Below are 25,085 nucleotides of genomic sequence, written 5' to 3'. Positions count from 1 at the left end.
GCGACGTTTGAATTTTGCGCTATTCCCCGCACACTCCATTAGCTCCAGCTGGTGCACTGCGTTACTGCGATAAAGAAAATAGTTCATCAAAGAAGCGAAGCAGAAAACTTTTATACACTTGCAAATTGCAGTAATTGTTCAGGAATCTCATGATATTACAAAATTTGTTATCAAATGCTACAATTTATGATAGTATAAGTGTGCATCTGTGTGAGTGTACTTGTATGACTGCATGTGATTGCGCGTTTGCGCTGTTGATACTTCGCCGCATTCCTGGAGTTTGTGCACACCGTTTGTTTGAGAGTTTCTTGCGTTCTTCGTGTGCTTCGCTGTGACTTCTTTGGAATATTCCTGCGTGTTGCTCGCTTTTTATCGAGTGGTTGCCTCGAAGATCGCCATGATCGCCTCGGACTCAGCGACATCAAAGGTGAGTGAGTGTTTAGAATTCCCCTTGTTCGTCCGTTGCGACGCAGTGAACGAAAGCGCGGAAATGCGTTCAGCGCCTACGTGTGTGTTCCGCGCGCCTCTTTTCTAGTTTTCATTCCGGGGACCATCCTTCCGTTGCGAGAATCGGTTGTACAGCACTAGATTTGTGGTATATAACATGGAGTTTTGTCCTGGTTTAACTTCACACTCCGCTTATGGTGACGTAAGCAGTGGCGTAGCTAGGTCGTCTGTCACCCGAGGCCCATAGGTCTTCTGTCGCCCCCCCCCCCGGGTGTAGCCGGCGGAAAGAGGGGCGTCTTCAGACGTATATGAGCCCCCCCCCCCCCCCACTGGCCCCTTGCACCCGGCGCCCACGGGCACCCCCCCCCCCCCCCTTGTTGCTACGCCACTGGACGTAAGGCAGCTATGTGGTGCAAGCTAAAACGGGGCATGTTGTACGCCACGATTTCTTACACGGTGTTCGAGCACCGACTGAGTTATACCCGTGTCACACGGGCACATTTGGAAGGCCTTCCAGTCGACGGCCTTCGAAACGCCAGAACTCTATCGACTCAAAGGAGTTGTTGCGCTGCTACACGGCACTTTTGAAAGGCCGTTGAGTGGTTCCGGCGTTTCTCGCCAAATTGTGTGGCGTTGCGTATCTTTATTTTCGTTTTCATGTCACAAAAAGTTAAACAACATTAAAACCACTTAAAATCACTATAATTTCTTTTATGTTTGTTTATACATTGCCTTACATATATGTTTAGTTTTTAAGTTGTTGAGTAGCGAAACTGCGGCAACGTTTGCGTCGCTGCACGTCGCTGTTGTCGAGAGTGTGTGTAGTTCGCGCATATCAAGTGGTAAAAATACTTTATTGAATAATTGATAACACTCATATATACTATTTTTAGAGCTTTTTGGTTTGATTTGTTCTTTCTAACCGTGAGTTGGAGCACACTGTGAACGAGAGGGCATGTTCGCGCTGTTTCCGTTTCCGTTGCTCAAAGGCCATCGAGATTTCGATAGAGTTGTAAGGTGCTCCGTTGACTCGATAGACTATTGACTCGGCGGCCGTCGAAACCGCCCGTGTAGCAGCTCGAACTTGACCTTTGAGTCAACTGACTATCGGTTGGAAGGCCTTCCAAACGCCCGTGTGACACGGGTATTAGCCTTATTAATGAGCGCAAAACAATGCGACGTGAAACCATCTGATATGTACTGTAATCGAAGATAATTCGTGTGCGCTACGCCGTTTAGTACATGCATAGAGTTTCCTACAAAAATAACTAAAGGGAACTCCGGCGCTAGTGTCTACGGGAGCTGCAATGGGAGCGGTTGTCCTAGCATGGGAATTATGGGAAGTACATGGATTTGCCTAAACTTCGTCTTTTTTTTTGGCTTCAAACGGCTTTGTGACTTTGCAAACTCGTCATTTTCAACAGTTTATTGCGTAACAAATAATTAAATAAACATCATTAAAATTGCCGGACGGCAGGATTCGAACACAGGGACTCTAGCACAGAAGCCTGATATTGAAACCATTAAGCCACAAACGCATGTGTCGACAAACGAATGAAACGCCCTTCTGAATTTATCGCAGGCATGCCAGTGCCTTGAGATGCTTGGCGCGTTTCGATTTGGCCACCTGGAGAAGCTCAATCGTTGCAATTAATAGCAATTGTACGCGTTCCCGGCGTCTTCTGCACTTCGAAGAATATAGATTGCGCTGAAATATACGACAATAAGATTTATATAGCGTAATATACAAAGCCACAAGAACGTTTGAGTCCACAAGCACGAAGATCAGACAAATCCATGTACTTCCCATCATTCCCATGGTAGGACAATGACTGCAGTGCCAGAGTTCCCTCAAGTAATTTTTGTAAGAAACTCTATGAGTACATGGTGTGTGAGCGGGCTTGTAGCAACGAGGAGCGGTGGGATCAGTGAAAATGTATTCTGTTGCGCTGTTCGCTACAGGATCAAGTGACCCCGCGTTGCTGCAAGGCCGCTGACGCGCCGTGCGGCCGACATTCGCGCGATCAGAAAACACAGAGGAGGCTAACGCGCGATAATAATAAAGAATTTCAAGGGTGTACGTGCGATTCTATGCGATACGTGAGATAAAATAAGGGTGGTGCCATCGAGTGCTGCGAAATCATCGAGTTAAACGCCTTGCCAACTGCGTGTATTTTGTTTTCCACCAGTTCGCGTGCATTCAACATTCTTTTTTCATCTTTCCGTTCGACACCATCGAGTGCCTCGCGCAAACGGTTTCGCGTATCCGCTCATTGCATTCACGGAAAAGGCAGATTCCATGGCACTCCAGGTCCTACTTTACTGGGATAGAACATTCAAAATAAATGTAATAGCGTGGAATTTCAGCTTTTCGCACTTCAGTAACTGATTTATTTTACAAAGTTTTAAAATCAGTAAAGGAACGAGATGCCTGGGCATATGTGCCTTGTCGTCCTGCTGTGTTCCCACGTGGCACGTATACGCATTATCGACAACATAAACATCAATAATTAGCAAAGTTTCTTGTGACCATGGAAGTCGCTAGTTATGTCGAAAAACTATTTTTGCTTTGAATCCGAGCACTATTGAGAGAACAGATTGAAAGGGGAGTGCATCGTTGTGAAATAAATGACGCATTGCCACAAGCTTGGAATAATGCTTTGGGTGGAGTAGTTCTGTGAAATACCTTCTTTGAGAGTAAGCAAAACTTCAGTAGCATCAGGTAGACGGGGAGTAAAAGAATGTAACACTGTGGTTCTTATATGGAGGAGCTGCCTTTAATATGTGGCCATAACAGTTAAGTTGGTGAGCAGAAATAATTTTTAATATAAGGAGAGGAATGTGAAATAAATTATTTGACCAGCTCACACTGCCATTGGCAAGAGCAGCTACACTTAAGTGTTTTCAATGACTAGTCATTTGTATCCGTCCATTTATGTCAGCCTAATGGTCCACGTAGCTCTTTTGATTGTTGCTTTTGGTGCATCGTGGCTTCACGTTTTAATACTGACATCTTTTTTCAGATTCAAAATGAGCTGGGAGACACCCCAGCTGGAACGCTAAAGGTGAATTCTTTGGCCATCCATTCTGTAGCGTCACCATGATCAAATACAGTGATGCCGTGAAAATGTATTGCAGGAAGCAGAAAAAACATTGCTGATTCAACTGCAAGCATTTCCTGCAGTGATAAATTGGTGCAGAGTGACTTCAGTATAAGACATCGTGCCTTTAACCACTCAGCTGAAAGACTAAGCAACTGCGCTGGGACTGGGAGTGAATTTCAGTGTCACTTATGAACATATTAAACGTAGAATGTGCGTTTTTCAGTGTATATGCCCGATATGAGAGGGTTGTTCAGAAACTTAGTGTGGACATTAGTGGTCTACATGAGTGCACATCTTTCTAGTTTTACCAGAATGAAGGTATTATGACCTATGTCATACAGCAGTGCACTGCTAGGGGTATCAAACCAAAACAGCAGCACCCATTGAGAAAATTGGCTGAAGAATGAGCAGTGATTGGGGCTCTCTGCATTTCAAGGGCCAAATTCCAAAAATACTGATGCCGAGCTGGACTGTGTGAAGTGCAGGTCGCCACATACTGTAGCCAGCATGGCATGAATCTTCTTGGCATTATGTCTCTTTAAGATACAAAAATTGCATCACTGCTCATAAAGCGATTGGAAATTGGGAGGTTGAGGGGAGGTGGCGGGGCTCCCTTCTGGAGCAGCCAGTGCATGCGCTTTGCTATACTGATAATCCAACCTTAATGAGAACCAGTGATGCATGTTATCCTATTACGCAGCCAAGTGCATTCCTTCTTTTGTGTTAAGAGGACACTAATGACACCCTAAATCAATTTAAAATTTTAAAGAACATTGTTTTAAATATCTAGTTTCGTTAACTTCTTGGTAGTTCGTTGATTATTAGAGAAAATAAAGTTCAAAGTTTAATTTTCTGAGTATCACCCCAAAATATTCGTGCTGACACCTCATTGTCCCATTGTGGATTTAAAGTATTTTTACAAACTTGGGTTGTATTGGTTCAGTAAAAGTTCCTGACGCTTTTTATTTTGGGTATTTGGCTTTTTGTAATACAATGAAGAACATCTTTATTTGTAAAAAAAGAATTGCTACACCTGAACAGACATAAAATCCATGATGTCACAGCAAGCTGGTGTGGTGACTTCAAGGCAGGACTGCCACGAATCTTTCCTCTTGCTCCTTTTATGGTTTACTCAGCCTCTTGTGACGGTACGAGTGAATCTCTTGAATTGTAGGAAGGTCATTTACAGATCTAAAATAAGTTTTCTTTTTAGTGCTTTTATGCCGTAGTTGCTTAGAGGCATTGGCACAGCGCCGCTAAGCACGAGGTCACAGGATTAAACAACTGCATTTTGATGGTGGTGAAATGCTAAACTACCCATGTACCGTGCAGCCTGAGGTAGTCAAAATTAATCCGGAGTTCCTCACTATGGCGTGCCTCAAGATCAGATTGTTGTTTCGGCACGTAACACGCCAGAATTTTATTAATTTAATTTTTCTTTAAAGCTCCTTTAAGCTGTAGCATTCATTATCTCTACAAAAACTCATGCTCAAAGTATTCTCCATAAAGATTTAATAAACAGTAGATATAAGTTATATTTTAATTAGTGGTGATATGTGATGACTATTGGAACGGTGGCACAATGAGACAGACTGAATTATAATATGTACAGTGTGTGAAGGCACGATGACGGACATTGAGGAAGTGACCGAGCCTCCCTAGAAGTCCCTGACATAGACATCAACTGACTGTCCACAAACTTCTGAGTTCACTCCGTGATCTTGTTTAGCCTGTATTTTGCGAGTCGATTAATTTAATTGATGAGGTGCTGGTTGGCACATACTGTCTTTGTGGCTTATGTACATTTCATACACTGGAGTGGAATCTCACATATTACTTCTGGAGCACAGCAAGCAAACCTGATGTGTAGTGGTAATTTTAGTAACGATCGACAGTCATGTCCCTCTTCGAGCTCCTAATCCTGCTTGCCAACACAAGCAGCAGCAGTTGCCCAAGGTATCGTGAAAGAGATTAATTGAAAAGTAGCATATGCCCAGGGTCACATACCCAGTCATCCAAGCTGTTCTGATGGTTGATTATGAACACACTTCCCTCAACATAGCAGCCCAATCTCTTCCCATTAGACCATGGGCTATCCATTTACATAAATGGGTGAGAAAATAGAGACAAACACCCGAAAATATGAAGTATCCTAAGATTGGTAATCACATTAAATCATAGTACTAGATGTTTTGGATACTTTGGATTACTTATTATTTTTCTTGTTTGTGCTGGATTGTTTTTCTGAAACACGTGGCATCAGACAGCATAAGAAGCTAGTAAGAAGTCAAGTTTAGCATTCTCGATTTGCAACAGGTACTTTTGAAATTTATTTGCAATAGGGCTGTTGTGTAAATGTGCTTGAAAGGCTTAAAACTGCTTTGCTAACATTTACTTAAACATGCAGGTTCACATAGGTTGGAGGAGTGCACATTGAGGTTATCCTGGCACATCTTACCATGGCCTGCCATGGTGGACCAGGAAAGTTTGCAAGGGCCTTGCTTCACCATATGTTCACAGAGGAGGAGCTCATGGGCAATTTGCGCTTTGGAAATAACACCAAGGGACAAAAGAGGCTCTTGACCCCACCAGGGTCAGCGCTGTTATAGGCAAGTACCATATATCCTTTCCGGTTGCATTTTTACATTCACATTTTTTTCTAAAATTAGCAAGTTGCCATCGGCATAACAAACGACTTTCAAGTAGCCCATGTGTGCAGTTGTGTGCTACAATAGCCTACCATTTGAAACGACTGTTCATATGATCTTAAGTGCCTAATGCCGCCATACTCAAATGCTTCTAAAATTTAAAAGTTGCCTTCATTGCCAGAAGTTTTTGGCGGCTCCACCAGATGAAATGAGCCGCATTTGCGCATTAGCAGTGCTACTTGGCTGTCATTGCAATGAATAGTTGTCTGTGAAGCACGCTCCAAATCTAGTGGTATGGAGGACATGTTTAAGTAGCCTGAAAGTGTTATTCTGATACATGAATTGCGGAGAAGCTATGCTCAAGTGTGATTACTGCTCAGCTCGAGGAGTAGCACGTTCACCAAATTTCAGCAATCAAAACAGCTCTCCAGGTTCTGGGATGTGAAACATAGTTCTACCAATTTGAACAGACCACATTGAATTAAAGTTGCTCCTGTATTGAAGGAGGTCCGTGTAATGCCTGACAGCAGCCTTTCAGCAGAGGGAACATAAGTTGTGTGGCAACTTTCTTTTGGTTATTTCAATCAAAGAAACAACAGGGACAGGGTTGCCAGCGTCACTGTCAGCAGTACTATGTTTAGTGGACGCTTACTCATTCTAAGCACTTAACCTATGACTCGTATTTATTAACATGCACTTTATCACTTTGTATTCTAAGATAAGAAAAAAAAATATTTATGTGCTTTTCCCCATATACTTTAATAAATTGAGAATAGGCCTTGGCGACTATGGAAACCAACCCTTGCAACGTTGGCAGCAGCGAGGGCAGCGAAAGTTCGTTCTTCACGCGCCTTTTTTCGTTTATTGCAGTTGACAGCGTGCTGGCAAAATCGACGCATCTACACATGGTCTACTGACTGTACCGCCATGCATTGCTGATTGCTGACTGCACCACACGTATTGAGAGCCAAATCGACGCATCGACACATGTCGAGGCACGAACACTGCCTGACGAAGCAAAGACACTACCGACGCAGGGTACCGCCAGGCGGAACCTTCCTATAAAACCTGCTGCATTGGAGCCCTCCCTGCACCTCACTTGGCAGCTGCGAGGGCAGCGAAAGTTCGTTCCTCACACGCCTGTTTTCGTTGATTGCAGTTGACAGCGCGCTGGCAAAATCGACTCATCTACACATGGTCTACTGACTGTACCGCCACGCATTGCTGACTGCACCACACGTATTGAGAGCCAAATCGACACGTGTCAAGGTACGAACACTGCCTGACCAAGCAAGGACACTACCGACGCAGGGCACCGCCAGGGGGAACCTTCCTATAAAACCTGCTGCATTGGAGCCCTGCACCTCACTTGGCAGCAGCGACGGCAGCGAAAGTTCGTCCCTCACACGCCTGTTTTCGTTTATTGCAGTTACAACATGCTGGCAAAATCGACGCATCTACACGTGGTCTACTGACTGTATCGCCACGCAGTGCTGACTGCACCACACGTATTGGGAGCCAAATCGACGCATCGACAGCTGTTGAGGCACGAACACTGCCTGACGAATCAATGACACTACCGACGCAGGGCACCGCCAGGCGGAACCTTCCTATAAAACCTGCTGCATTGGAGCCCTGCACCTAGCTCACTTGGCAGCAGCGAGGGCAGCGAAAGTTCATTCCTCACACGCTTGTTTTCGTTTATTGTAGGCTAGCAATCATTTTCTTACTACACAAGTATCATTCAAATTGCTGCCTCTCTGCTGCCAAAGTGATAATTTGGTGTTGTGAAAATGAGTGAATTAGCAAAGTTTCAAGAAGGGATGAGAAAAGAAATGCTTGAATTCAAATCTGCAATTGAGAGAGAACTATGGAAAGAAATAAGAGACCTAAAAAACAGTGAGCTTTTTGAATTAGGAAGTTAAAAAATTAAAGGGAGAAAACGTTGATCTTGCGAGGGACAATTCTCTAAGGAGCATCAATGAAAAGCTAACAAGTGAGTGTGAAGCTTTGAGGAAACAAATGTCTCAACAGGATCAGAGGATCACTGCCTCTGAACAATATTCTCGAAAATGTAACGTTGAAATTAAGGGAATACCCAAACTTGCTGATGAGGACCTTCCTAGTACCCTTCACGAGATTGGCGCATGTTAAAAGTTCCCATCTCGAAAGATGATGTTGAAAAGTGTCGCCGTGTACCGCAAACAATGCCACTTCAAACCCGAACATAGTAGTGCAATTCAAGAGCCGCTCCAAACGTGATTCGGTGCTTCTAAAAGCAAAGAAAACGCGCATTTCGACAAAGGCTCTTGGCCACTCCTCTAACACCCCTGTGTTCATCAATGAACACTTATGCCCAGTTTTAAAGAAACTTGTTGGCATGGCAATAGCTAAAAAGAAAACAGCAAACTGGAAGTTTGAGTGGACGAATGATGGGCGTATTCTTGCATGGAAAGATGAAAACTCGCGTGTTCTGCACATTCGTGAAGCATGTGACATTGAAAAGATTGCTTAGGATCACTGTGCGCTGTTGTGGTGCCTCTTTTCTTTCGCCATGGCGATATCATCTCGTGACGTCAATAATCTTGTAGCGAGTCGCTTTCGTTACAAACTGTGCTGCTTTCATCTAAACATTTGTTCAGCACGACAAAAGGAAGATGAACTATCTGCTTTTCTTAACATGTTTTCTTTTACTTTTGACATTATAATGATTATGGAGACTTGGTATACTATAGAAGACCAGGTTTACAGGCAAGGTAGTCATAACACTTATTTCCTCAACCGTACGAATAAAAAAAGGTGGTGACCTTGCCGTTTTAGTAAAGAACGACATAGACTCTTAGATAGTACCAGAATTTTATTTTATTAATTCTGATATTGAATGCTTAACTCTAACGTCACGAAATTGCGTTTACTCTGTCATATACTGACCATCTGATTCATCTGTAAATAATTTCACTAGTGTTATTGAAAAATTATTCAATTACGTAAACGACAACAACTTAAGACTAATTTTTGGTGGCGACATTAACATCCACGTAGTTGAGTCTTCTCCCCTCGTAACTGAGTTTGTGGCTACAGTTGTGTCAAACGGTTACAAGATGGTAACAGATACCCTCACACGTATCACACCAGATTTGGCAACCTTAATTGATGTTCTTATTACCAACATAAACAAAGATAATGTGGAGTCAGGTGTATTGTGTTGTGATATGAGCGACCACCTAGCACTTTATTTTATTACAGACTAGTGCTACCAAAAATCCCGCGGAGTTACCGACTAGAACAGTTCAAGACATCATGCCTCTTACCTTAGCTGCTTTTAGCACAAGTCTTTCCCAAACAGATTGGAGTAGTCTACCTTTCATTAACTGCAGATTCAGCCTACGAGACATTCATAGCTATCCTTAAACAAATTTATCTGAAGCATTTTAAAGAAAAGGTTGTAAAAGAATGCCATAAGAAATCTAAAACCATATATGGATAAATCATGAATGTTTAAAAATGATCAAAAAGAAAACGAAACTCTTCAGAAGGTTTTTAAGAACTAGAGACATATCAGACCTAAAAACATTTAAAGAATTCCGCAACAAAGTAAATGTGTTTATGTATTAGGAAAGAAAAAACAAATTATTTAAGTCAACAATTTGATCCAGAGTGCTGCAGTGGGAGTGCAAACATCTGGAGGAAGCTTAATACGTTACTTCACAGGACACCTATTTGCTCAGGAATTACGGAAATAGAAATAGATGGCCGCATTGTTGAAGATCTAGAGCTTGCAGAAAAAGTTAACCACTTTCTCATAAACGTTGTACAGCCAGCGCAACAATTACAGCCAACAGTAACTCGTGCAAAGACTACAGAAACGAACAGCATCTTTTTCGGACCAACCGACGATCAAGAAATAGCCTTAATGTTCTCTACGCTAAAGAACACCAGCGCGCGTGACATAGATGGTTTTCAGATATCTCCGATCAAGCATGTAATCCATATTATAGCCCCTGTGCTCACTCAGATATATAACCTGTTTTATCGACAGGCTGTTTTCCAGAACAAATGCAAACGTCTGCTGTCACTGTGCTATATAAAAAAGGAGACAAAAATGACCTTGCGAACTACCGACCCATTTCTATATTACCGATATTTTCAAAAGGCTTTGAAAAAAATTATTTTTAAAAGAGTCATAAACTTTTGCACCAAATTTCACATAATAACAAAATCACAATACGATTTCATGAAGGGCAGGTCGACTGAGACTGCCCAAAAAGAAATGATTCTAAAATATTTTGAAGATGAGAAGCTCTGCATTGAAATCTTCGTAGATTTTTCCAGGGCCTTTGATCGTCTCCGTCATTACATTTTAATTGAAAAACTAGAAATGTATGGTATTCGTGGCACCCCACATTCAATCTTGAAATCATACCTTAAGTGCCGATCACAATGTGTAAAAATTAACAATCACTGCTCTTCTCTTCAGCCGATAATCACTGGGGTACCATTGGGTAGCATTTTAGGGCCGCTGCTTTTTAACTTATACATCAACAATATTGTAAAAATTAGTGATAAACCTAACTATATCATCTATGCCGATGACACTAGCATTTTCTTCACTGGTAACAATATGGGTGCATTGACTACACTTATCAACACTACATTAGAGAGCCTAAATGCATGGAGTGAGCAAAATTCATTAGTCATTAACGCATCAAAAAAAAAAAGCTGTTATTTTTCACTCGCGGATGCAGCTTACTTCTCCTTGCAATGTCTTACGCTTAGGTAGTGCAACGATTGAAACTGTAGAGATGGTTAAAACTTTAGGAGTGTTTTTTAATTGTATAATGTCATGGGAACCACAAATTAATAAGCTAATAACTAATATTTCCGAATGTGTAGGTATACTTGCACGACTGCATTCCTTGCTTCCAGTTTCCATTAAGATAACACTTTATAACAGCTTGTTTTTATCGCATGTCAGTTATTGTTTTTTAGTATGGGGAAGTACAACAGCAACGAACATTAATAGACTATACAAACAACCAAAAAAAGAGATTAGGCACATTGCTAATGTTTACTATTATATGCACACATGGGTGAATTATTTAAGTGGTTTAACATTATCCCAATTCATCAGCTTTACGAGTATTACCTAGCAATGAGATATAAAAAAATATATATTTTGGATATTTTTCAACTAGAACCATACACTATCCCATACTCTACTCGTCACCAACAACACTGGATCATTCCATTGTGTAGAACACACTTTGGCTGACAAATGCTTCGCTTCACTGTTCCTGTTTTATTAAACAAATTAATTCAAAGAAGGGTAATAATTGAAGAATGTGGCACACGTGTTAATAGGGAAGCCCTTTTATCATGAAATCAATGCAATATTATTTATCACTAACTAAACTTTTAGTGTATATTGGAACTTGTCCTCATGTATTGTACTGTGTAATTTGACCGTAAAAGAATCTGTGTATCTATATTTTCAGTTCATGCTGAATCTATGTGTATAACGACTTGTAAAATATTAACCCCTTCTTGCTATGAACGAATTTTGTTCGTCTGTCCTCAATGCATTCCATGTATCAGGGAGGCTATTCCGAGCCTGCCCTCATCCTTGAGATGACAATAAGCTGATTTGATTTGATTTAACACACAAACCCTCTCGAGTGAGGCTAGCTTAGCAGGACTTTTCGAAGAACTATCAGGCATTGTTTGGGATATTATCGGCCTTAGTGAGATTAGAAGAACTGGTGAGGCCTACACATTGCTGAATAACGGCCATGTCCTCTGCTATAAAGGTCTCCTGGATAAGAAGCAATACGGGGTAGGATTCCTAATCCATAAAGACATAGCGGGCAACATTGACGAATTCAACAGCATCAACGAGAGGGTAGCAGTAGTCGTAATTTTAGTGTTTGCGTAGACCGGGATGCGGTCTGATCGATTAGGTTGGAGAGACACAGTGATACACACTCCATTGCTCAAGCTCCCATACTTTATTCCAGGTTGCCAACCGAGCACTCACATTTGGCTAAATGCTGTTAATAGACACTACATTACCCTCCTTGGGGAAAATGAAATCAATGCAGGCACAATATGATTAGGAAAACCATAAACGGAAAACAGTTCACTGTTGAAAAGTCGTGAATGTCTCCTACCAACAAACAGTCACAATGTCAGGTTGCGAAATCAGAAAGATGGCGTGGAAGCTTTCTGTTTCTCTTTGGGTAGCGGTCTCTTGGTGAACTCTGGTGCAATGCAGCTGGTGCAGGATCTGGCACTGAGGTGGGTAGAGGATATATGATGTCATCACAGTCAAATGATGTTTTGGCTGGTGCTTGTTTAAGGCCAGAGGCATCTTTGAAAAAACTTGAGTTGCGCATTATTACTCTATTTCCTCTCGATGCCTTGATTTGTGATCCATGAATGCTGACAATGGTATAAGGGTCTGGATCACAGTGCGAAGTGAACTTGTCGTGTCTGTCTTGCTTAATTGCACAAGACTCGTTGACCGACACAGAAGCGATGTGGTTGAGCGTGGCTTCGTGCATCAGCACGTTGTTTGTTGTATGCCCTTTTCTCGAGCACAGTTGTTTTCAACTTTGTTACGTCTTCCGTTTCCGAAGCAGCTTCAACATAGCAAGGCAGAAGATTTCTCATTGGTCTGCCAAACAGCAGTTCATACGGTGATCTTCCCGTAGTCAAGTGTTTTGAAGACCTGTATGACATCAGGAAAATGTCGAGCTCTACTTTTCAATCTGTGTTCTCAAGCTGACTAGTGTGAACATGCTTTTTCAATGTTCTCATGAACCACTCAACTTCGCCATTAGCCTGAGGCCACAAAGGTGTGATCTGATGATGCCGAAATCCGAATTCTTTTGCGAATGCAGCAAACTATTTGCCTTGGAATGGTGGCCCATTGTCACTTTTTACCTGTGCAGGTATTCCAAACTGGCAAAACACTTGTCGCAGGGAGGGAAGCACATTGTTTTCACTTGTGGAGTGTATGACTTGTACCACTAGGTATCGTGAGAAGTCCTCTAACACCACCATAGCATACTTTCTATCTGGGAAGGGACCATAAAAGTCGACTGATACTTCTTCCCAGGGACTACTGGGTGGTTTTGTCATGGCAAGTGGTTCTTGCTTTGCTTGGGGAACAGCTGCTTGACATGGTAGACAGCTTTTAATCAAAGTGTGCACGAGCTTATCCATGCCTGGGAACCACACTTTTTCTCTTAACATTTGTTTTGTTTTCACAATCCCTTGATGGCCCTTGTGGGCAAGCAGCAATGCTTGTTTCTGCAGGGTAGCGGGAAGAACTAGGCGTGTTCCTCGAAGGACGATGCCCTCGGGCGTTGTTGTTAGTTCTGTTTTTATAGATGCAAATGGCTTCAGTTCAGCTGAGACCCAGCTGGTGAGTGTGGGGTGCTGGATAGCACTGATGAGTGACTGTAGCTGCTGGTCTGCTTTTGTTGCATCAGCGACTTCTTGAACCGAAAAGGCCTTTGGGATGTTGTGGCGCTGGATAAAGTTGACATACTCATTAGGTACTTTGTCGATGCGGGCACACATTTTCGTTTCAGGAACTGGATGCCTGGAAAGGTAATCGGAAGGGTTACTACTTCCTGCAGTGTGTTGTACAACAAACTTGTATTGTTGAATGCGTAGAGCAAGGCGCTCAATGCAGGCAGATGGTGACAATCTTGGGTTTCCCAGTATGCTCACTAAAGGCTTGTGATCAGTCAGCAAAAGGAAGTCGACTCCAAAAGGTAAAGACGGAAGTGCTCCATGGCCCATACAGCTGTGAGCATCTCACGTTCAATTTGGGAGTAGCAACTTCCAACTGGTGTAAGCGCTCTACTTGCATAAGCTATCACTACAATGTCTTCACTGTCACGCTGTGTGAGGATAGCACCCAGTCCGTGTGGACTTGCATCTACCACGAATTCTGTCGGTTTGGATGGGTCAAAGTAAGCAAGGATGGAGGCATCGGACATGGCTTGCTTTAGGCTCTCAGGAGCATTTTGCTGTCGTTCTGTCCACTCCCAGACAACATCCTTCAGTGTCAGTTCACGTAAAGGCTGTGTGAGGTCAGCAAGGTTTCTCAGAAATTTGCCTGAATAGTTGATCATTCCTAGCAGGCTCTTCACTTCTTGTGGTGATTCCGGTGTTTTAATCTGTAAGAAGGCTGCTATCTTCTTAGGATCAGGCCGAACGCCATCAGCTGAAAAATTAAGTCCAGAGAAGTTCAGTTCACGTTGATGAAAGTGACACTTCTTTTCATTCAGTGTCAATCCAGCTTCTTGGAATCACTGCAGAACGGCTTCCAAGGACAAGTCGTGCTCCTGTTTTGTTTGCCCAAAAACAAGAACATCATCACTAACATTCAAGACATTGGGGATGCCATTGAGCACTTGGCATATGGTGTTCTGAAAGATTTCAGCTGCACTGCTGATGTCAAAGTTCAGTCGTTTGTAGCGAAACAAGCCAACGTGTTGAAAATGTGGTGAGTTGCCTTGAGGAAGGGTCAAGTTCCAACTGATGATATCCATTCTTTAAGTCAAGATTGGAGAACATTGTTGCTCCATTTAAGGCAACAATGATGTCATCCACTGTTGGGCACAAATGTCGTTCACGTTGAATGGCAGTGTTCACAACACACATGGCAATGCAGATTCGAATTTCATCAGGCTGATGCGGTTTAGGCACAATAACCACAGGGGACACCCACGGTGTAAGTCCTATGGCTGACTCAATGATGTCTTCTGACAGGAGGCATTCAAGTTCTTTCTCTGTGGCGTCACGTAAGGCAAACGAAATACGCCTGTGTGGTTGTGCAACCGGTGGGACAGTGTCGCCCACAAAAAGGTGAATGTGGTGGTTTTTGAGTTTTCCAACTCCACTAAACAACTTGGGGAATGCTTCCATGATTGACTTGTCACCTTGATACTCATTAACTTGGTATGTGATTTGGAAAAGCCCCAGGTTGGATGCTGCTGTGAAGCTTAAGAGTGGTGCGCAGTTTCCTCGAATGACAAAGATGTCTTCTTCAATGCAGTTATCTTTGTATCTCATTGTGACAGAGACTTTGCCTAGAAGTTCAAGCCGAGATGTTGCTTTGTATGGGAACACTCTGATGGATGTTTCCTGGAGTTTCACCTTTAGGAGATAGCTCTCAAAGTCATTTTCGCCAACATTTGACACTGTTGCACTTGTGTCGATTATGAAAGTGACCGACTGGCACATTGTTGACAGTGACAATAACTTTTGGAGATGGGCTTGTCTGAGGTGAGGTCATGGCAACGAAAACATACTCGTCACTGCTTGAACTGGTGTCACGGGTGGCAGCACATTCTTTTGTGCTAGAACTCTTCTTACTGCAGACTGTCTGTGAATTCCTGCTTGGACCATTGTCACAGTCCACTGCTTGTCTCGTTGAATGACAGAATCGTGCAAAGTGACCAACCTTGTTACATGCCTTGCATGTCTTGCCCCATGCAGCACAACTTGATTGTCCACCTTGGTGAGGCCACTTGCCACCGCAGTTGCGACAATCTGCTGATGAAGCATGAGGTCGTTGAGGTGCATAGGTTTGTTGTGGCATCTGTCAGCTGTTTCTTTGGTGTTGGCCATGGTGCTGTCCTTCCTTGTGAACTGCGAGCGCCGCATTGCTATCGACATTCTTTTCGATTTCGGATACATCCCATTCGACATCCTCGAGCATTCTTCCCTGTTTAAGGAAGTCTGGTAAAGTGAGGGAATGAAGCATTGCATATTTGCGAAGGTGAGACGACGTTGTGGTAAGGATTATTTGGTTCTGGACTTCAGCATCGACGTTCTCAAAGTTACAGTGGCGAGAGAACTGCCGGAGGCTTGCGTAGAAGGCGTCCAGTGGCTCACCAACATTTTGCTGTGCTTGGCGAAATTTGTAGATTGCAAATGTCAAGTTCACCCGCGGGGCGAAGTATGCACTCAGTTTCGCTCGTGCGGCATCGTATTCTGGCGTCGATGGGCTCTGCATGGTCTGGGTCATGCTTGTAGCTGTTGCAGCTTGTGTAGGGCTGTCGGGGAGGGAGCGAAATATGTCGTAGACTTATTTCGCCGATGTAGTGCAGTAGGAGCGCTTTCTTGCATGCATCTACCGTGATATCACACGCTAAAAGAAAATTCTCGATGCTTTCTATCCACTTGGTCCATTCGTGACCAGTATTGTTGGCGTCTGTGGCGCGAAGGTCGAAACTTGGGAAGGGAGGGAGCACGTATGCCATGGCTGCGATTGCCGGTTGCCGCTTGTTGCTGAGGGATGATATGACAGAATGACTTGGTTTGGCACTCACACGAGACCAATTAACACTTCTGACACCATTTTAGTGTTCACATAGACCGGGATGCGGTCTGACCGATTAGATTGGAGAGACACGGTGATACGTACTCCCCCCCATTGCTCAAGCTCCCATACTTTATTCCAGGTTGCCAACTGAGTACTCACATTTGGCTAAATGCTGTTAATAGACAATACAGTAATCAAACTCAATAAGAGGTATAGATTAAAGGTAGTACAAACCTACGCCCCAATGTCCAGTTACGACGATGAGGAAGTAGATCAGTTTTATGAAGATGTTGAATTAGCGATGAGAAAAGTGCAAACGCAGTATACAGTAGTAATGGGGGACTTCAATGCAATAGTGGGGGAAAAGCAGGTGGGTCAACAGGCAGTTGGCAACTACGGTGTCGATTCTAGAAATGCTAGAAGTGAGATGCTGGTAGAATTCGCAGAAAGGAATAAGCTGAGAATAATGAAAACCTTTTTCAGAAAACGTAGCAAAAGAAAATGGACCTGGAAAAGCCCTAATGATGAAACAATAAATGAAATTGATTTCATACTTTCTGCCAATCCCAGCATAGTGCAGGATGTAGAAGTAATAGGGTAAAGTGTAGTGATCAGAGGTTAGTGAGGGCCAGGATTCACCTTAATTTGAACAGAGAAAGAGTAAAATTGGTGAAGAAACAGGTCAACTTAGAGGCAGTAAGGGTAAAAGCAGACAAACTTCGGCTGGTACTTGCAAACAAATATGCAGCCTAAGAACAGAGAGATGATGATGACATAGAGAGGTAATGAATGAAACCGTAATGAGGCTGGCTTCAGAGGCAGCAATTGAAGTGGGAGGGAAGGCACCAAGGCAACCAGTAGGCAAGCTCTCCCAAGTAACAGAGGACCTAATAAAGAAACGACAAAGAATGAAAGTGTCCAACTCAAGAGATAATGTAGAATTCGCGGAACTGTCAAAACTGATCAACAAGGCGAAAATAAGTGATATTCGAAACTGTAACGTGAGAAAGACTGAAGAAGCTGTTAAAAATGGATGCAGCCTGAAATCAGTAAGAAGGAAACTTGGCATAGGACAAATCAAGATATATGCGCTGAAAGATAAGCAGGGTAATATCATCAGCAATCTCGAAGGTATGTTTAGTTTAGCGGTTTAGTCTAGCTGTTTAGTTTAGCTGAGTCCTCTGGGTACCTTTACAGTACCCAGAGGACTCAGGAGCACTCTATTCGAGACAATAATGAACAGTATACAGAAACTCCTCCTATAACTAGAGATGAGGTCAGAAAGGCCTTGCAAGGCATGAAATGGGGAAAAGCGGCAGGATAGGATGGAATAACAGTCGATTTAATCAAAGATGGAGGAGACGTAATGCTAGGAAAACTGGTGGCTCTCTATACGAAGTGTCTATCGACTGCAAGGGTCCCAGAAAATTGGAAGAATGCAAACATTATACTAATCCATAAAAAGGGCGACGTTAAAGAACTAAAAAATTATAGGCCCATTAGCTTACTCCCAGTATTATATAAAATATTTACCAAAATAATCTGCAATAGAATAAGGACTTTAGTCAACCAAGGGAGCAGGCTGGATTCAGGAAAGATTACTCTACAATGGATCACATCCATGTCATTAACCAGATTATCGAGAAATCCGCAGAGTACAATAAGCCTCTCCATATGGATTTCATTGATTACGAAAAAGCATTTGATTCAGTAGAGATACCACAGTCATAGAGGCATTGCGTAATAAAGGAGTACAGACTGCTTACGTAAATACCGTGAAAAATATCTACACAGATTCCACAACCACCTTAATTCTACACAAGAAAAATAGGAAGATACCTATAAAGAAAGGGGTCAGACAAGGATACACCATCTCTCTAATGCTATTCACTGCGTGCTTAGTAGAAGTATTCAAGCTATTAAACTGGGAAGGCTTAGGAGTAAAGATCGACGGCGAATACCTCAACAACCTTCGATTTGCCAATGACGTTGTTCTATTCAGCAACAATGCAGACGAGTTACAACAAATGATTGAGGACCTTAAGAGGGAGAGTGTAAGAGTGGGGCTGAAGATTAATATGCAGAAGACAAAGATAATGAGAAATAACCTGGCAAGGGAACAAACTTTCAAGATCACAAGTCAGCCTATAGAGTCTGTGGAGGAGTATGTTTACCTAGGTCAACTAATCACAGGGAACCTTGACCATCAGAAGGAAATTCACAGAAGAATAAAAATGGGTTGGATCGCATACGACAAACATCGTGAGCTCCTGACTGGGAGCTTACCATTATCATTGAAAAGGAAAGTATACAATCAGTGCATTTTACCGGTGCTGACATACGGCACAGAGACTTGGAGGCTGACAAAGAAGCTTGAGAACAAGTTAAGGACTGTGCAAAGAGCGATGGAACGAACAATGCTAGGCATAACTTTAAGAGACAGAAAGAGAGTGGTTTGGATCAGAGAGCAAGCGGATATTGACAATATTCTAATAGACATTAACAGAAAAAAATGTCACTGGGTGGGTCATGTAACGCGCAGACTAGATAACCGTTGGAGCATTAGGGTGACAGAATGGATACCAAGAGAAGGGAAGCGCAGTAGAGGATGGCAGAAGACTAGATGGTGCGACAAAATTAGGAAATTTGCGGGTGTGCTAGTTGGAATCGGTTGGCGCAGAGGGGTTACAGGAGATCGCAGGGAGAGGCCTTCGTCCTGCAGTGTACATGAATAGGCTGATGATGATGATGATGACGATGTATAAAGCTTCTTACAGATCATCGGACATGTCCACTACTCCCATTCTGAAATTGTTGGAATTGTTTCCTGCTTCCTTACTTCACTTACCTGTTTACAGGGTTATTATGAACCATTGCTAAGTAGCGTATGGGCTTAAATTTATCAAAACAATAAATGGGCATTCCCGTCGCTCTTGTTTAGCCCGTTGAGGATCACATATTGGGGAAAAATGTGCCTCTCCAATTTAGGAGCTATATATTTTTTAGTGGTGTTCAAATACTGGAAACTTTTGAATTGAATAGTGTTCTATTCGATATGGTCTTTGAATGGTCACTATTTGTAAATGCAAATATTATTCGAATGTTTCAAGACACCAATAAAACAAAATTTGAGCCAAAGTACTTTAAATTTTCACCTCCAATAACATAGTATAGACATAAAGCATGAGAACTTGTACGAATAGCAGACCAGGCTACGTTACTTAAGTAGCTGTACAGCAATCATTTATGCTTACTGAAGAGTCCTGTGCATGTGAAGAAACTTTTTGCTGCTCCATTTGTGCTTTTAATAAACAGCTCTTCATAACATAGTATGCCATGACAGAAACTTGCTAACCTTAAGAATACTAGGATGTGAACATCATTTTACATTAATTGTGAAATCAGCTATTCATTATTCAGAAGCTATCCAATATTCAATTTGCTTATGGCATGAATTCGGTTTGGTCTCACTATTCGTGCATCACTAATATTTTTATTGCTGATTTAAGTTCTTCAGAGCGATTTTCCAAGAAAAAAAACAGGTAAATAATTTTTTAAGTGACAATAGAGCAGCAAAACCCTTTCAGTATTTGCAGTTTTACAGGTTTTATTTTTCTATGCAGGATAAAGCAGCATATTTTTTTTGTGTAATGAAACTTACAAAAACTTGTTTTATAGTAAACTAGGTGAAGTGGCAATACTCCCAAACCACTGCAATGACAGACATCAAGGAGCTAAGTGAAAATTCAGTTTTTGAGAAACCCAAGGGGCGACAGCACAATAAGAATATTTTTCTTATGAATGACAAGAAATTTTTGTCCGCTATTTTGTTTCTAAGCAAGTGAAGTTCACATCTTCGACATTGAGGATATTCATAAAGTTATTTTGCTACAGTGTTTTGTTCCTCTTTGCCCTTTCCTACATTTCACACTTATTGGAGTCCTGTGCCACATTGAATAAATTTAAATTGTCATGCTGTGAAGCTGTGCCCACGGAAAGTTGGAATAAAGCAAGACAATTGATCGATTTCATTATAACGAGGGCATATTGCATGCCATACTCTTGCATGTGGAAGTTGCTTTTTAAAACTTGTTCTGGCTTTTTGTTGTTTTTGCAGGTTTAACGTGTCGCAGATTTCCTCGTACCAACATGCCCTATGGAAAGAACTCTGGCCTCGCTTCTTACATGGGACCAATAGCCTCTGAAGAGCCCAAGTTGGACAGCTCAAACCAAAACACAAGTGTTGTGCTTTTGTAACTCTCTGCATTTTTGTGTTCGTTGATGTTTATGTTAGTGTCCTGAAGAGCCCAATTTGGATTTCTCAAACGAGCATACAAATGGTGTGCCTTTCCATGCCTTGACATTTTTATGTTTATTTTATGTTAATTATGCTAGTCTCCTGAGAAGCCCACGTTGGTTTGCTCAATCCAGAATACAAGTGCTGTGCTTTGTTATATTTCACTACATTTTATGTTAGTTTTTGATATAGTTCCAGCCAGGATAGTGTTTCCTTATTATTATGTTTTTTTAAGTATCTCCACTCATTTCATGCCAATTAAACCACCCAATTTTGTCAAGAACTGTTCCATTATGGCAAACCATTTCAAGTTTGCTTGATATTCAAAAGTAGATACAATGAGAAAATTCTTGAAAAAATTTGCTTTCATACATAGACCTAGTCATTCCAGGGCCACCAACCAGCGTTTTTTTTTACCATCGCAGATATAGTTAAAAAAGTTTAGATATGTTTGTTGAAGCTCCGAACTCTTCCTCCCCATTTATTTTCCTTCGCAAAAATTTTCTAGAATTTTGGCAAAAATTGATTGTTCTTGCCCAGCTAAGCTAGACGGCACTGATACACGAAATTGTATGATCCAGAGATTCAGATGGTGTTCATGTCAAGAGACTGCAGTGGTGTGACTGCCAAAATTTGCAAAGTTGGAATTTGTTTTTTCAAAGGCAGGGAAATACAGAAGGCACAAAATAAATATAGAATCAGCCTGGTTGACTTGGTATAGCTGCAAAATATTTCAAGCCTTGGACGTTCAGTTGATCACCTAAAAAAACTGTAATGTTAAAATTTTTTGCTAAAAGCTTTATGTTGAAGGTGAACAAATTAGGTTTGGTGGCTGGCGCAAAAGTATGTGTCACCCATCGTTACATAGCCTTGCATGTCCTGCTATGCATGTGACAAGTTACGAAAATATATTATTCTTTAAGTGTGATAAATTAATTTTTTATAATGTTTGTTTGTGGATCACACATACAGCATGAATATATGAACATCTATTAAGGAAAGATTGTTAATATAATTAGCCACAAAGCTAGTCAACAAACTGTGACTGCCTTTTTTTATCATTACAAAGGCAGGTGATGTCAAGCACCACACTCTCGACTCATATTTTTTTAAAATATGAACGCGAAAATTGGTCGCCAACGACGTCTCACCACATCAGACTGAACACGGCACATATGACTTTTATAGACGAACATGCTCAGGCTCTGAAACAGTGGTAACACGCAACGCCACAAGAAATTTGTTCATACTCGTGTAGGTTTTCAGTTTTAATTAAGGTGATTTCTACTTGCATCGTCATTGGGCTCTGCGGAGCAGGGCAGAAAGTGTCCTGTTCCCTGCATGTCGCATTGCATTGCAGTGCGACATGTCCTTTAAAATGCTTTGTATGAACAATGTCAGCGCTCTTTCTAGATTTACTGTCTACATAATAGCAGATATTTCTTTTTGTAAACTGCATGAAACATATCTTTTAGCAGTGCAGGGCTGCCTCACAAATTTAACACGTATCAATATTTTATGTGCAATGGCTGTATGGTTTACCCGGCCCACACCAAGCACAAGCCTCGTTTGCGTTAGAGCGTGCATCTCTTGGCAATAAAATGCAGACCCCAACACCGCTTCTCTGTCATCTGTGTTGCAGACGAAGCCAGCTTTGCCGTCTGCATTTGCGGCCGGCAAGCTTGCGCACACATCCGAGAAAAGTCTGTGCTGACAAAAACTAAAAAAATTATTTTTCGTATTTAAAAATAATACCTTTTTTAACTTCACACATGCATAGCAGACATGTAGAGCTATCCAATAATGTGTCACATATTTTTTGGCAAACTACCAAAGCTGTTTTTACCTTGAACATGAAACTTCTTGCAAAAGATTAGAATTTTAGTTTCTTTCGGGCGATCAGCTGAACCTTTAGGGCTTCAAAATATTTTTTTTGCTATACTATGTCACCTAAGCTATTCTGTATTTAAGTTCTGTCCTTTTAATTTTTCGTTACGAAAAAAATTAGCGTACTGAAATTTTCCTCACGTTTGCCAGTGGCAAAAAGGATCTAGAAGTATTCAAATATTTGAAAAATTTGCTATTTTGGCAGTTGCATCACTTCACCGTATTTCCATGCACGCCATTTGAAGGCCTCGATCAATACAATGTGCATTTGAAAAAGAATCTTGATTGATTTCCTCTAGCTCAGCTGAGCAGGAAAACTAAAGTGTCACCAAAATGCTACAAAATATCTGACAAAAATAAATAAAAGTGGGTAAGGAGTTTTGAATTCTAGTAAACATATGGCAGTGTTTTCAGCTATATCTGTGGTGTCAAAAAAATGCTGGTCAATTTGGCATGAAATCGCACACCTGCAAGTGCATCTGTGCCATTGTCAGGGTTGTTCAGTAAAAACTGCATTTTACATCACTTTGTAAAAATGGTTTATTGCTATCTAAAATACATGAGTAACAATTAATATGTATAAGTTGGCTTAAATTTAAAATGCAACAAAAAATTTCCGGTAATGGCAATGATGTGCCTTTCATGTTTGTGTTAAACCAGATTTTTTTTGTATTCTTTCGTTATTTTTTTTTTTTTTTTGTGGCAGTGAACAAAATTGAAATGGAACTCACACAAGGAGTAACTTTGTAGTATTCCAGCACATCACTAATAGCTGTTTTTTTTTTCATATAAAAATCTGAAGCACTCAATATTAATAAGTCGCTTGATATGCAATGACCTGCGCAGGAACGTTATCATGGCAGGAAACAAAACTGGGTCATACAACAGCAATGCAGCATAATAAACTGCTCCCATAAGCATCACTTATTGCGATTGCCATGTTTCAAAAGTAGATAAGGTTTACTCAAACTGGCACACACCATTCAACCAACAAATAAGGATTGTACAGAGTGATCCTTTCTCAGTTTTACAGATTTTTTTTTTAATTTGCCTGTGCTAGGTAGCATAATTCTTGTTCTTGAGCTGGATTATTCAGAGGTGGACATTATTAGCACAAGAAATGGAAACATATTCAACCGTTTCTCACAAATTTATTAATTCACTTATAACATCACGGCACATATTTCAGTTTGCAAATTGTAGCCAGTGAGTTTGAAAGTTTGAAAGCCAGTGAGTTTGTATTCACTTGAAATTAATTTCCATGATGACACCAGTTTCGAGATTTTTCTATAAATGTGAGAGAAACACATGGGCATTCCAGTTACTTTTGTGCTTCAATGTGCATTTTGTTAAAAAATAAATAAGTGCGACAACAGTGCAGTTCTACAACCAGTTTGATGGCATGTGTCTCGTTACTGGTGTCATTCTGGAAATTCATTCTAAATGCACACACCTTGTAATATTACCGGATACAATTCGTAAAAAATTTATTAGGAACTGAGTTTCTGTTAATTAGCTGCATATGGTGTCTTGATTTCTCGTGCAAGTAATGTTTGGCACTCTGTATCTAGAATTATGTTAGCTGCAACAGCCAGTCTTTAATAAATTCCATGAAACTTAAAGATAACCACCCTTCATATCAGGTCTCAGTGAGTGCTGTGGGCTCAAGCGAATCGCGCCATGGTTGTAGTACCACTGGCTACCTAATAAAGAAAGCAAGTACCTTTCTTGAGTGTTCTTATTTACAGTCATGTCAGTCTATATTGTTAAATACATATTGTATTTAGGTATTTATTTTTTAACGTTTATTTCTTTTGGGAAATGTGTTTTACTTGAGGGCCACATGGACTACATCTGTCAGTATTCAATTTTGTTATGGTGTCAAGCTGCAGGAAGTTTGTTCTTTGCAATAGTTTTCAAGAAGTTTCTGATGTTCCCAAACTACAAATGGTTGTACATATACACGGATGTTTGGTTACAAATAAACAGTTCACCTAGAAAAATGGTTTTTGTCTGCATCAGTTCAGCACTCTTGATCTCGTGGAAGACCATTCACTCTGACAATTGAAAAAGTGGCATAACAGTACTGCTAGCAGCTTTACAATATGGTTTATTACCGGCAATCTAGGAGCATGCTTTTGATCCCAGGGTGACAGAGGCCTGCAATACAAAAGCACCTGTATTTAAATTTTACCCCTATCCTCTCATAGCAAATATCGTGACATCAAAGATCATTATATGCAACATAACATAGCTCCGCAGTATTTTAAGAAAAGTGCAGTTTTAAACACTGCTAAATACACACTGGGGCATAAAGGGTTTTCAACATAATTTGGGCGTTGATGTTCAACAGATCTGCA

At 41.3% G+C, this 25,085-nt stretch overlaps 1 long non-coding RNA gene and 1 pseudogene across 1 annotated transcript; one reads left to right on the top strand and one right to left on the bottom strand.

The window, feature by feature from the left end:
* Positions 1-262: 262 nt before the first annotated feature.
* Positions 263-24,745, top strand: LOC142578050 (uncharacterized). The gene is made up of 4 exons (XR_012827145.1): positions 263-427; positions 3,471-3,512; positions 5,959-6,160; positions 20,659-24,745. It is a non-coding gene; the product is annotated as an uncharacterized LOC142578050 (long non-coding RNA).
* On the bottom strand, positions 15,682-16,479 carry LOC142574030 (uncharacterized; annotated as a pseudogene).
* Positions 24,746-25,085: the final 340 nt, after the last annotated feature.

This window comes from Dermacentor variabilis, chromosome 1, assembly GCF_050947875.1.
Source record: "Dermacentor variabilis isolate Ectoservices chromosome 1, ASM5094787v1, whole genome shotgun sequence".
NCBI classification, from domain to species: domain Eukaryota; kingdom Metazoa; phylum Arthropoda; class Arachnida; order Ixodida; family Ixodidae; genus Dermacentor; species Dermacentor variabilis.
This window is presented reverse-complemented; position numbering and strand designations above follow the sequence as displayed.